The following is a 17,546-nucleotide window of genomic DNA, read 5'->3' as shown; positions in this document are numbered from 1 at the left end:
TTTTTGCCTCGGTCGTGTTCTTATTTCTGCAAGCCGAACTAACACACACACATACTCACACACATACACACGCACACACGCACAAACGCACACACACATACACTCTTCACCTCCCGACTCCTACTTATTAGTCGCCCCTTACAAGAGGCAGATCCTTCTTGCCTCGGCCGTATTTTTATCTCTGCAAGCCGAACGGACACACACACACCCGCACACACACACATACAAACACACGCACACAGGCACACACACACACATACACTCTTCACCTCTCGACTCCTACCCATTAGTTGCCTCTTACGACAGGCAGGGCCTTCTTGCCACGGCCGTGCTCTCATCTCTGTTAGCCGACCGGACACACACACACACTAACACACACACATACACACACACACTCACACACGCACGCACACACGCACAGACATACATACACTCTTCACCTCTCGACTCCTACCCAATATTCTTCTCTTACGACAGGCAGGGCCTTCTTGCCTCAACCGTATTCTTATCTCTGCAAGCCAAACGGACACACACACATATATACACACACTTACACACGCACAAACACACGCACACACACACACACATACACTCTTCACCTCTCGACTCCTATTCATTAGTCGCCTCTTACGACAGGCAGGGACTTCTTGCCACGGCCGTGTTCTTATCTCTGCAAGCCGAACGGACACACACACACTCACACACACACACGCATACACTCACACACACACGCACACACGCACACACACACACAAATACACTCTTCACCTCTCGACTAGTACCCATTAGTCGCCTCTTACGACAGGCATGGACTTATTACCTCGGCCGTATTCTAATCTCTGCGAGCCGAACGGACACACACACATAAAGTAAAACCTCCGTTAACCGAAATAATTGGGGGGGAGGCCGTTTCGGATAACAAGAATTTCGGTTAAAAATAACATTGTTTTTTATAATATTCTTGATCAAAGTATAAGTATTAAAAAATACTATGAGTAGATTTCGTAATGTTTTCTAATAAGTAAATCCAAAATAAAGTAATACAATTAAGGAAAATGAACAAGTTTAACATGCTTTTTTAAAAAAATCTGCTATTTTTTTTGCGTTTTCGTTTGACAACGATGTTTCTCTCTTCCTCCATCGTTAATTTGCAGAACGTCATGAGTTTGCCTCATTCGATTGTTCGACGAAACGTAAAGCAATCTGAAAAGGACAAAACTTTATGTAATGGCAGCAAAAATTAAGAATCTAGTCGTGTCCCTAACTAATTAGGCCTACTGTATAAAATTCTTTCCTCTAAAGCATTGAAAATCTCGTCGACGGTCTTGTGCTGCCTGTTGCCTCTTGGGTCGTCATCTTCGTCATCTGATATGCTCAGGTTGTCTTGATAAAGAACCATATCAATGATGTCCTGGTCGATGAATTCACGTTCTGAGTCATCAGCTGCTAACCAGTCACGTATCTCTTCTTAGTTAATTTCGTCATGTCCCGGCAAATTTTTAATGAAAGGTTTAATTTCTTCTGTCGTTTTCTTACCATTTTCTTCTTCAGGATCGTCAATCAAAATCTTATCAAAAAGTTTGTTCCAGCATTTTTCCAAAGTTGAAGATTTGATCTTGGCCCACGACTCAGCTCACCAATAAAAATGTTTTATTGTTAAAGAGTTGACTATGACTCCCTGGTGTAACGGCTGGATTAAGCTTGTGACATTCGGTGGCAAAAATCTGACAATTGTCACCATTTTGTAGATTTTGAGGGTGAGGGCGCATTGTCAACAAGCAACAATGCTTTGATGAGAAGGTTTTTTGATTTTAAAAAGGATTTTACACTTGAGACGAATTCATTTTCAAACCATTCTAAAAATAAAGTGGTCGACATCCATTAACTTTTTTGGCTTCTATACCTTAAAATGCCTTTTCGGAAATATCTTTTAGAGCTCTTGGGTTTTGTGATTTCCCAATACACATAGACATCAATTGGTGAGTGAAATTAACGGAATTGTTTACGTTTTGCGACAAACATTTACTTTTTATTGACGAAATTATTGAAACTGTCAGCCGTTTCGGTTAAACGATGTTTCGGTTAAAAAGGTTTCGGTTAAGGGAGGTTTTACTGTACTCACACACGCACACACATACGCACACACGCACACACACATACACTCTTCACCTCTCGACTCCTACCCATTAGTCGCATCTTACGACAGGCAGGAACTTCTTGCCACAGCCGAGTTCTTATCTCTGTGAGCCGAACGGACACACACATACATACACACACACACCTACACACGCACACACACAGGAATAAACACACACACATACACTCTTTATCTCTCGACTCCTACCAATTAGTCGCTCCTTACAGCAAGCATGGCCTTCTTGCCACGGCCGTATTCTTATCTATGCAAGTCGAACGTACATACACACACCCATACACACACACACGTACACTCTTCATCTCTCGACTCCTACCCATTAGTCGCCTCTTACGATAGGCAGGGCCTTTTTGCCTCGGTCGTGTTCTTATTTCTGCAAGCCGAACTAACACACACACATACTCACAGACGCACATACACACGCACACACGCACAAACGCACACACACACATACACTCTTCACCTTCCGACTCCTACTTATTAGTCGCCCCTTACAAGAGGCAGATCCTTCTTGCCTCGGCCGTATTTTTATCTCTGCAAGCCGAACGGACACACACACACACGCACACACACACATACAAACACACGCACACAGGCACACACACACATACATTCTTCACCTCTCGACTCCTACCCATTAGTCGCCTCTTACGATAGGCAGGGCCTTTTTGCCTCGGTCGTGTTCTTATTTCTGCAAGCCGAACTAACACACACACATACTCACACACGCACATACACACGCACACACGCACAAACGCACACACACACACACACACATACACTCTTCACCTCCCGACTCCTACTTATTAGTCGCCCCTTACAAGAGGCAGATCCTTCTTGCCTCGGCCGTATTTTTATCTCTGCAAGCCGAACGGACACACACACACACACACGCACACACACACATACAAACACACGCACACAGGCACACACACACATACACTCTTCACCTCTCGACTCCTACTTATTAGTCGCCCCTTACAAGAGGCAGGGCCTTCTTGCCTCGGCCGTATTCTTATCTCTGCAAGCCAAACAGACACACACACACATTCACACACACTTACACACGCACACACACCCACACACGCACACACACACACATACACTCTTCACCTCTCGACTCCTACCCATTAGTCGTCTCTTACGACAGGCAGGGCCTTCTTGCCACGGCCGTGTTCTCATATCTGCGAGCCGACCGGAAACACACACACTGACTCACACACATACACACACACACTCACACAGGCACGCACAAACGCACACACACACATACACTCTTCACCTCTCGACTTCTACCCAATATTCTCCTCTTACGATAGGCAGGGAGTTCTTGCCACGGCCGTGTTCTTATCTCTGCAAGCCGAACGGACACACACACTCACACACACACATACGCACACGCACACACTCTCTACCTCTCGACTCCTATCCATTAGTCGCCTCTTACGACAGGCATGGTCTTCTTGCCACCGCTGTTTTCTCATCTCTGCGAGCGAAGGGACACACACACACATACACACACACACTCACACACACACACACGCACACACGCACGCACACACGCACGTACACACGCACACACACATACACTCACACACACACAAACACGCACACACGCACACACACATATATTCTTCACCTCTCGATTCCTACCTATTAGTCGCCTCTTACGACAGGCAGGGCCCTCTTGCCTCGGCCGTTTTTTTATCTCTGCAAGCCGAACGGACACACACACATACTCACACACGCACACACACACGTACACACGCACACACACACATACACTCTTCACCTCTCGACTCCTACCTATTAGACGCCTCTGACGATAGGCAGGGCCTTCTTGCCTCGGTCGTGTTCTTATCTATGCAAGCCAAACAGACACACACACATACATACACACACTTACACACGCACACACACGCACACACGCACACACACACACACATACACTCTTCACCTCTCGACTCCTACCCATTAGTCGCCTCTTACGACAGGCAGGGCCTTCTTGCCACGGCCGTGCTCTCATCTCTGTGAGCCGACCGGACACACACACACTTACACACACACATACACACACACACTCACACACGCACGCACACACGCACAGACATACATACACTCTTCACCTCTCGACTCCTACCCATTATTCTTCTCTTACGACAGGCAGGGCCTTCTTGCCTCGGCCGTATTCTTATCTCTGCAAGCCAAACGGACACACACACATATACACACACACTCACACACGCACAAAGACACGCAAACACACACACATACACTCTTCACCTCTCGACTCCTATTCATTAGTCGCCTCTTACGACAGGCAGGGACTTCTTGCCACGGCCGTGTTCTTATCTCTGCAAGCCGAACGGACACACACACATTCACACACACACACACGCATACACTCAAACACACACGCACACACGCACACACACACACAAATACACTCTTCACCTCTCGACTAATACCCACTAGTCGCCTCTTACGACAGGCATGGACTTATTGCCTCGGCCGTATTCTAATCTCTGCGAGCCGAACGGACACACACACATACTCACACACGCACACACACACGCACACACGCACACACACATACACTATTCACCTCTCGACTCCTACCCATTAGTCGCATCTTACGACAGGCAGGAACTTCTTGCCACGGCCGAGTTCTTATCTCTGTGAGCCGAACGGACACACACATACATATACACACACACACTTACACACGCACACACAAAGGAATAAACACACACACACACATACACTCTTTATCTCTCGACTCCTATCAATTAGTCGCTCCTTACAGCAAGCATGGCCTTCTTGCCACGGCCGTATTCTTATCTATGCAAGTCGAACGGAGACACACACCCATACACACACACACTTACACACGCACAAACACATACACACGTACACACAAACGAACACACGCACACACACGTACACTCTTCATCTCTCGACTCCTACCCATTAGTCGCTCCTTACAGCAAGCATGGCCTTCTTGCCTCGGCCGTATTCTTATCTCTGCAAGCCAAACAGACACACACACATACACACACACACACTTACACACGCACACACACGCACACACGCACACACACACATACACTCTTCACCTCTCGACTCCTACCCATTAGTCGCCTCTTACGACAGGCAGGGCCTTCTTGCCACGGCCGTGCTCTCATCTCTGTGAGCCGACCGGACACACACACACTCACACACACACGCACACACTAACACACACACGCACACACGCACACACACACAAATACACTCTTCACCTCTCGACTAATACCCATTAGTCGCCTCTTACGACAGGCATGGACTTATTGCCTCGGCCGTATTCTAATCTCTGCGAGCCGAACAGACACACACACATACTCACACACGCACGCACACACGCACAGACATACATACACTCTTTACCTCTCGACTCCTACCCATTATTCTTCTCTTACGACAGGCAGGGCCTTCTGGCCTCGGCCGTATTCTTATCTCTGCAAGCCAAACGGACACACACACATATACACACACACTCACACACGCACAAACACACGCACACACACACACATACACTCTTCACCTCTCGACTCCTATTCATTAGTCGCCTCTTACGACAGGCAGGGCCCTCTTGCCACGGCCGTATTCTTATCTCTGCAAGCCGAACGGACACACACACACTCACACACACACGCACACACTAACACACACACGCACACACGCACACACACACAAATACACTCTTCACCTCTCGACTAATACCCATTAGTCGCCTCTTACGACAGGCATGGACTTATTGCCTCGGCCGTATTCTAATCTCTGCGAGCCGAACAGACACACACACATACTCACACACGCACACACACACGCACACACGCACACACACATACACTCTTCACCTCTCGACTCCTACCCATTAGTCGCATCTTACGACAGGCAGGAACTTCTTGCCACAGCCGAGTTCTTATCTCTGTGAGCCGAACGGACACACACATACATACACACACACACACCTACACACGCACACACACAGGAATAAACACACACACATACACTCTTTATCTCTCGACTCCTACCAATTAGTCGCTCATTACAGCAAGCATGGCCTTCTTGCCACGGCCGTATTCTTATCTATGCAAGTCGAACGTACACACACACCCATACACACACACACTTACACACGCACAAACACATACACACGTACACACAAACGAACACACGCACACACACGTACACTCTTCAGCTCTCGACTCCTACCCATTAGTCGCATCTTACGACAGGCAGGAACTTCTTGCCACAGCCGAGTTCTTATCTCTGTGAGCCGAACGGACACACACATACATACACACACACACACCTACACACGCACACACACAGGAATAAACACACACACATACACTCTTTATCTCTCGACTCCTACCAATTAGTCGCTCATTACAGCAAGCATGGCCTTCTTGCCTCGGCCGTATTCTTATCTCTGCAAGCCAAACAGACACACACATATACACACACACACTTACAAGCCCAACCGTTCTGCAAGCCGAACGGACACACACACATACTCACACACGCACACACACACATGCCCACACGCACACACACACATACACTCTTCACCTCTCGACTCCTACCTATTAGTCGCCTCTTACGATAGGCAGGGCCTTCTTGCCTCGGTCGTGTTCTTATCTCTGCAGGCCGAACTAACACACACACATACTGACACACGCACACACATACGCACACACGCACACACACATACACTCTTCAACTCTCGACTCTTACTTATTAGAAGTCCCTTACAACCGGCAGGGCCTTCTTGCCTCGGTTGTATTCTTATCTCTGCAAGCCAAACGGACACACACACATACACACACACTTACACACGCACACACACGCACACACGCACACACACACACACATACACTCTTCACCTCTCGACTCCTACCCATTGGTCGCCTCTTACGACAGGCAGGGCCTTCTTGACACGGCCGTATTCTTATCTCTGCAAGCTGAACGGACACACACACTCACACACACACGCACGCACACACGCCCACACACACGCGCAAATTCACTCTTCACATCTCGACTTCTACCCATTAATCGTCTCTTACGACAGGCATGGCCTTCTTGCCTCGGCCGTATTCTATTCTCTGCGAGCCGAACGGATACACACATACATACACACACTCTCACACACGCACAATCATACGCAGACGCACACACACACACACACACACACATACACTCTTCACCTCTCGACTCCTACCCATTAGTCGCCTCTTACGACAGGCAGGTCCTTCTTGCCACGGCCGTGTTCTTATCTCTGCGAGCCGACCGGACACACACACTCACACACACACATACACACACATTCACACACGCACGCACACAGACACACACACATACACTCTTTACCTCTCGACTCCTATCCATTATTCGCCTCTTACGACAGGCAGAACCTTCTTCCCTCGGCCGTGTTCTTATCTCTGTAAGCCGAACGGACACACACACATATACACACACACTCACACACGTACACACACGCTCACACACATAGACTCTTCACCTCTCGACTCCTACCCATTAGTCGCCTCTTACGACATTCAGGGACTTCTTGCCACGGCCGTGTTCTTATCTCTGCGAGCCGAACGGACACACACACACACTCACACACACACGCACGCACACACGCACACACACACATACACTCTTCACTTTTCGACTCCTACCCATTGTTCTCCTCTTACGACAGGCAGGGACTTCTTGCCACGGCCGTATTCTTATCTCTGTAAGCCTAAAGGACACACACACATACACACACACTCACACACGCACACACACACGCATACACGCACACACACATAGACTCTTCACCTCTCGACTCCTACCCATTAGTCGCCTCTTACGACAGGCAGGGCCTTCTTGCCACGGCCGTGTTCTTATCTCTGCGAGCCGAACGGACACACACACACACAGTCACACACACGCACACACTCACACACACACACACGCACACACACACACACACAAATACACTCTTCACCTCTCGACTCCTATTCATTAGTCGCCTCTTACGACAGGCAGGGACTTCTTGCCACGGCCGTGTTCTTATCTCTGCAAGCCGAACGGACACACACACACTCACACACACACACGCACACACTCACACACACACGCACACACGCACACACACACACACACAAATACACTCTTCACCTCTCGACTCCTATTCATTAGTCGCCTCTTACGACAGGCAGGGCCTTCTTGCCTCGGCCGTGTTCTTATCTCTGCAAGCCGAACGGACACACACACATACTCACACACGCACACACACACGTACACACGCACACACACACATACACTCTTCACCTCTCGACTCCTACCTATTAGTCGCCCCTTACGATAGGCAGGGCCTTCTTGCCTCGGTCGTGTTCTTATCTCTGCAAGCCGAACTAACACACACACATACTCACACACGCACACTCACACGTACAAACGCACACACACATAAACTCTTCATCTGTCGACTCCTACTTATTAGTCGCCCACTCTTCACCTCTCGACTTCTACCCATTAGTCGCCCCGTACGATTTGCATGGCCTTCTTGCCACGGCTGTTTTCTTATCGCTGCGAGACGAAGGGACACACACATACACACACACACTGACAAACACAAACACAAACGCACGCACACACGCACACACACATACACTCACACATACACAAACACGCACACACGCACACACACATACATTCTTCACCGCTCGACTCCTACCTATTAGTCGCCTCTAACGACAGGCAGGGCCTTCTTGCCTCGGCCGTGTTCTTATCTCTGCAAGCCGAACGGACACGCACACATACTCACACACGCACACACACACGCACACACGCACACACACACACATACACTCTTCACCTCTCGACTCCTACCTATTAGTCGCCTCTTACGATAGGCAGGGCCTTCTTGCCACGGCCGTGTTCTTATCTCTTCAAGCCGAACTAACACACACACATACTCACACACGCATACACACGCACACACGCACACACACATACACTCCTCACCTCTCGACTCCTACTTATTAGTCGCACATTACAAGAAGCAGGGCCTTCTTGGCTCGGCCGTATTCTAATCTCTGCAAGCCAAACACACACACACACACACACACACACACACACACACACATACACACACACTTACACATGCACACACACGCACACACGCACACACACACATACACTCTTCACCTCTCCACTCCCATCCATTAGTCGCCTCTTAAGACAGGCAGGGCCTTCTTGCCACGGACGTATTCTTATCTCTGCGAGCCGAACGGACACACACACACACCTGCACACACACACACACATACACGCTTCACCTCTCGACTCCTACCCATTAGTCGCCTCTTACGACATTCAGGGACTTCTTGCCACGGCCGTGTTCTTATCTCTGCGAGCCGAACTAACACACACACATACTCACACACGCATACACACGCACACACGCACACACACATACACTCTTTACCTCTCGACTCCTACTTATTAGTCGCCCATTACAAGAGGCAGGGCCTTCTTGCCTCGGCCGTATTCTAATCTCTGCAAGCCAAACACACACACACACACACACACACACATACACACACACTTACACATGCACACACACGCACACACGCACACACACACATACACTCTTCACCTCTCGACACCCATCCATTAGTCCCCTCTTAAGACAGGCAGGGCCTTCTTGCCACGGACGTATTCTTATCTCTGCGAGCCAAACGGACACACACACACACTTGCACACACACACACACACACACACACACACACACACACATACACGCTTCACCTCTCGACTCCTACCCATTAGTCGCCTCTTACGACATTCAGGGACTTCTTGCCACGGCCGTGTTCTTATCTCTGCGAGCCGAACGGACTCACACTCTTACACACACACACACACGCACACACGCACACGCGTACGCACACGCACACACACTCCACCTCTCGTCTCCTATTCATTAGTCGCCTCTTAAGACAGGCAGGGCCTTCTTGCCACGGACGTATTCTTATGTCTGCGGGCCAAACGGACACACACACACACTCACACACACACAAATATACTCTTAACCTCTCGACTTCTACCCATTAGTCGCCTCTTACGACATCAGGGACTTCTTGCGACGGACGTATTCTTATCTCTGCAAGCCGAACGGACCCACACACATACTCACATACGCACACACACACACACGCACACACACACATACACTCTTCACCTCTTGACTCCTACCTATTAGTCGCCCCTTACAACAGGCAGGGTCTTCTTGCCTTGGCCATATTCTTATCTCTGCATGCCTCACGGACACACACACACACACTCACACACGCACACACACGCACACACGCACACACACACACACATACACTCTTCACCTCTCGACTCCTACCCATTAGTCGCCTCTTACGACAGGCAGGGCCTTCTTGCGACGGACGTATTCTTATCTCTGCAAGCCGAACGGACACACACACATACTCACACACGCACACACACACGCACACACGCACACACGCACACACACACATACACACATACACTCTTCACCTCTCGACTCCTACCCATTAGTCGCCTCTTACGATAGGCAGGGCCTTTTTGCCTCGGTCGTGTTCTTATTTCTGCAAGCCGAACTAACACACACATACTCACACACGCACATACACACGCACACACGCACAAACGCACACACACACATACACTCTTCACCTCCCGACTCCTACTTATTAGTCGCCCCTTACAAGAGGCAGATCCTTCTTGCCTCGGCCGTATTTTCATCTCTGCAAGCCGAACGGACACACACACACACGCACACACACATACAAACACACGCACACAGGCACACACACACATACACTCTTCACCTCTCGACTCCTACTTATTAGTCGCCCCTTACAAGAGGCAGGGCCTTCTTGCCGTGGCCGTATTCTTATCTCTGCAAGCCAAACAGACACACACACACATACACACACACTTACACACGCACACACACCCACACACGCACACACACACACACACACACTCTTCACCTCTCGACTCCTACCCATTAGTCGTCTCTTACGACAGGCAGGGCCTTCTTGCCACGGCCGTGTTCTCATATCTGCGAGCCGACCGGAAACACACACACTGACTCACACACATACACACACACACTCACACAGGCACGCACAAACGCACACACACACATACACTCTTCACCTCTCGACTTCTACCCATTATTCTCCTCTTACGATAGGCAGGGAGTTCTTGCCACGGCCGTGTTCTTATCTCTGCAAGCCGAACGGACACACACACGCACACACACACATACGCACACGCACACGCACACACTCTCCACCTCTCGACTCCTATCCAATAGTCGCCTCTTACGACAGGCATGGTCTTCTTGCCACCGCTGTTTTCTCATCTCTGCGAGCAAAGGGACACACACACACACATACACACACACACTCACACACACACACGCACACACGCACGTACACACGCACACACACATACACTCACACACACACAAACACACACACACGCACACACATATATATTCTTCACCTCTCGACTCCTACCTATTAGTGGCCTCTTACGACAGGCAGGGCCCTCTTGCCTCGGCCGTTTTCTTATCTCTGCAAGCCGAACGGACACACACACATACTCACACACGCACACACACGTACACACGCACACACACGTACACACGCACACACACACATACACTTTTCACCTCTCGACTCCTACCCATTAGTCGCCTCTTACGACAGGCAGGGCCTTCTTGCCACGGCCGTGCTCTCATCTCTGTGAGCCGACCGGACACACACACACCTACACACACACATACACACACACACTCACACACGCACGCACACACGCACAGACATACATACACTCTTCACCTCTCGACTCCTACCCATTATTCTTCTCTTACGACAGGCAGGGCCTTCTTGCCTCGGCCGTATTCTTATCTCTGCAAGCCAAACGGATACACACACATATCCACACACACTCACACACGCACAAACACACGCACACACACACACATACACTCTTCACCTCTCGACTCCTATCCATTAGTCGCCTCTTACGACAGGCAGGGACTTCTTGCCACGGCCGAGTTCTTATCTCTGTGAGCCGATCGGACACACACATACATACACACACACACTTACACACGCACACACAAAGGAATAAACACACACACACATACACTCTTTATCTCTCGACTCCTACCAATTAGTCGCTCCTTACAGCAAGCATGGCCTTCTTGCCACGGCCGTATTCTTATCTATGCAAGTCGAACGGACACACACACCCATACACACACACACTTACACACGCACAAACACATACACACGTACACACAAACGAACACACGCACACACACGTACACTCTTCATCTCTCGACTCCTACCCATTAGTCGCTCCTTACAGCAAGCATGGCCTTCTTGCCTCGGCCGTATTCTTATCTCTGCAAGCCAAACAGACACACACACATACACACACACACACTTACACACGCACACACACGCACACACGCACACACACACACATACACTCTTCACCTCTCGACTCCTACCTATTAGTCGCCTCTTACGACAGGCAGGGCCTTCTTGCCACGGCCGTGCTCTCATCTCTGTGAGCCGACCGGACACACACATACTAACACACACACATACACACACACACTCACACACGCACGCACACACGCACAGACATACATACACTCTTCACCTCTCGACTCCTACCCATTATTCTTCTCTTACGACAGGCAGGGCCTTCTTGCCTCGGCCGTATTCTTATCTCTGCAAGCCAAACGGACACACACACATATACACACACACTCACACACGCACAAACACACGCACACACACACACACACATACACTCTTCACCTCTCGACTCCTATTCATTAGTCGCCTCTTACGACAGGCAGGGACTTCTTGCCACGGCCGTGTTCTTATCTCTGCAAGCCGAACGGGCACACACACACTCACACACACACACGCACACACTCACACACACACGCATACACGCACACACACACACAAATACACTCTTCACCTCTCGACTAATACCCATTAGTCGCCTCTTACGACAGGCATGGACTTTTTGCCTCGGTCGTGTTCTTATTTCTGCAAGCCGAACTAACACACACACATACTCACACACGCACATACACACGCAAACACGCACAAACGCACACACACACAGACAATCTTCACCCCCCGACTCCTACTTATTAGTCGCCCCTTACAAGAGGCAGATCCTTCTTGCCTCGGTCGTGTTCTTATTTCTGCAAGCCGAACTAACACACACACATACTCACACACGCACATACACACGCAAACACGCACAAACGCACACACACACAGACAATCTTCACCCCCCGACTCCTACTTATTAGTCGCCCCTTACAAGAGGCAGATCCTTCTTGCCTCGGCCGTAGTTTTATCTCTGCAAGCCGAACGGACACACACACACACACGCACACACACACATACAAACACACGCACACAGGCACACACACACATACACTCTTCACCTCTCGACTCCTAACCATTAGTCGCCTCTTACGATAGGCAGGGCCTTTTTGCCTCGGTCGTGTTCTTATTTCTGCAAGCCGAACTAACACACACACATACTCACACACGCACATACACACGCACACACGCACAAACGCACACACACACATACACTCTTCACCTCCCGACTCCTACTTATTAGTCGCCCCTTACAAGAGGCAGATCCTTCTTGCCTCGGCCGTATTTTTATCTCTGCAAGCCGAACGGACACACACACACACACGCACACACACACATACAAACACACGCACACAGGCACACACACACACATACACTCTTCACCTCTCGACTTCTACTTATTAGTCGCCCATTACAAGAGGCAGGGCCTTCTTGCCTCGGCCGTATTCTTATCTCTGCAAGCCAAACAGACACACACACACATACACACACACTTACACACGCACACACACCCACACACGCACAGACACACACATACACTCTTCACCTCTCGACTCCTACCCATTAGTCGTCTCTTACGACAGGCAGGGCCTTCTTGCCACGGCCGTGTTCTCATATCTGCGAGCCGACCGGAAACACACACACTGACTCACACACATACACACACACTCACACAGGCACGCACAAATGCACACACACACATACACTCTTCACCTCTCGACTTCTACTCATTATTCTCCTCTTACGATAGGCAGGGAGTTCTTGCCACGGCCGTGTTCTTATCTCTGCAAGCCGAACGGACACACACACTCACACACACACTCACACACGCACAAACACACGCACACACACACACATACACTCTTCACCTCTCGACTCCTATTCATTAGTCGCCTCTTACGACAGGCAGGGACTTCTTGCCACGGCCGTGTTCTTATCTATGCAAGTCGAACGGACACACACACCCATACACACACACTTACACACGCACAAACACATACACACGTACACACAAACGAACACACGCACACACACGTACACTCTTCATCTCTCGACTCCTACCCATTAGTCGCTCCTTACAGCAAGCATGGCCTTCTTGCCTCGGCCGTATTCTTATCTCTGCAAGCCAAACAGACACACACACATACACACACACACACTTACACACGCACACACACGCACACACGCACACACACACACATACACTCTTCACCTCTCGACTCCTACCCATTAGTCGCCTCTTACGACAGGCAGGGCCTTCTTGAAACGGCCGTGCTCTCATCTCTGTGAGCCGACCGGACACACACACACTAACACACACACATACACATACACACTCACACACGCACGCACACACGCACAGACATACATACACTCTTTACCTCTCGACTCCTACCCATTATTCTTCTCTTACGACAGGCAGGGCCTTCTTGCCTCGGCCGTATTCTTATCTCTGCAAGCCAAACGGACACACACACATATACACACACTCACACACGCACAAACACACGCACACACACACACATACACTCTTCACCTCTCGACTCCTATTCATTAGTCGCCTCTTACGACAGGCAGGGCCCTCTTGCCACGGCCGTATTCTTATTTCTGCAAGCCGAACGGACACACACACACTCACACACACACACGCACACACTCACACACACACGCACACACGCACACACACACACACAAATACACTCTTCACCTCTCGACTAATACCCATTAGTCGCCTCTTACGACAGGCATGGACTTATTGCCTCGGCCGTATTCTAATCTCTGCGAGCCGAACAGACACACACACATACTCACACACGCACACACGCACACACACATACACTCTTCACCTCTCGACTCCTACCCATTAGTCGCATCTTACGAAAGGCAGGAACTTCTTGCCACAGCCGAGTTCTTATCTCTGTGAGCCGAACGGACACACACATACATACACACACACACACACCTACACACGCACACACACAGGAATAAACACACACACACACACTCTTTATCTCTCGACTCCTACCAATTAGTCGCTCCTTACAGCAAGCATGGCCTTCTTGCCACGGCCGTATTCTTATCTATGCAAGTCGAACGTACACACACACCCATACACACACACACACTTACACACGCACAAACACATACACACGTACACACAAACGAACACACGCACACACACGTACACTCTTCATCTCTCGACTCCTACCCATTAGTCGCTCCTTACAGCAAGCATGGCCTCCTTGCCTCGGCCGTATTCTTATCTCTGCAAGCCAAACAGACACACACATATACACACACACACTTACAAGCCCAACCGTTCTGCAAGCCGAAACGGACACACACACATACTCACACACGCACACACACACATGCCCACACGCACACACACACATAAACTCTTCACCTCTCGACTCCTACCTATTAGTCGCCTCTTACGATAGGCAGGGCCTTCTTGCCTCGGTTGTATTCTTATCTCTGCAAGCCAAACGGACACACACACATACACACACACTTACACACGCACACACACGCACACCCGCACACACACACACACATACACTCTTCACCTCTCGACTCCTACCCATTAGTCGCCTCTTACGACAGGCAGGGCCTTCTTGCCACGGCCGTATTCTTATCTCTGCAAGCTGAACGGACACACACACTCACACACACACGCACGCACACACGCACACACACACGCGCAAATTCACTCTTCACATCTCGACTTCTACCCATTAATCGTCTCTTACGACAGGCATGGCCTTCTTGCCTCGGCCGTATTCTATTCTCTGCGAGCCGAACGGACACACACATACATACACACACTCTCACACACGCATAATCATACGCAGACACACACACACACACACACACACACACACATACACTCTTCACCTCTCGACTCCTACCCATTAGTCGCCTCTTACGACAGGCAGGTCCTACTTGCCACGGCCGTGTTCTTATCTCTGCGAGCCGACCGGACACACACACACTCACACACACACATACACACACATTCACACACGCACGCACACAGACACACACACATACACTCTTTACCTCTCGACTCCTATCTATTATTCGCCTCTTACGACAGGCAGAACCTTCTTCCCTCGGCCGTGTTCTTATCTCTGTAAGCCGAACGGACACACACACATATACACACACACTCACACACGTACACACACACGCATACACGCTCACACACATAGACTCTTCACCTCTCGACTCCTACCCATTAGTCGCCTCTTACGACATTCAGGGACTTCTTGCCACGGCCGTGTTCTTATCTCTGCGAGCCGAACGGACACACACACACTCACACACACACGCACGCACACACGCACACACACACATACACTCTTCACTTCTCGACTCCTACCCATTGTTATCCTCTTACGACAGGCAGGGACTTCTTGCCACGGCCGTATTCTTATCTCTGTAAGCCTAAAGGACACACACACATACACACACACTCACACACGCACACACACACGCATACACGCACACACACATAGACTCTTCACCTCTCGACTCCTACCCATTAGTCGCCTCTTACGACAGGCAGGGCCTTCTTGCCACGGCCGTGTTCTTATCTCTACGAGCCGAGCGGACACACACACACAGTCACACACACACAGTCACACACACACACACACACACACACACACACACACATACACTCTTCACCTCTCGACTCCTACCTTTTAGTCGCCTCTTACGAGAGGCAGGGCGTTCTTGTCCCGGACGTATTCTTATCTCTGCAAGCCGAACGGATACACACACTTGCACACACACGCACGCACACACGCACACGCACACGCACACACTTTCCACCTCTCGACTCCTATCCATT

The sequence above is a fragment of the Diabrotica undecimpunctata genome, unplaced genomic scaffold, assembly GCF_040954645.1.
Source record: "Diabrotica undecimpunctata isolate CICGRU unplaced genomic scaffold, icDiaUnde3 ctg00000568.1, whole genome shotgun sequence".
Classification (NCBI taxonomy): Eukaryota; Metazoa; Arthropoda; class Insecta; order Coleoptera; family Chrysomelidae; genus Diabrotica; species Diabrotica undecimpunctata.
The sequence above is the reverse complement of the archived record's forward strand: the minus strand, read 5'-3'. Positions refer to the sequence as shown.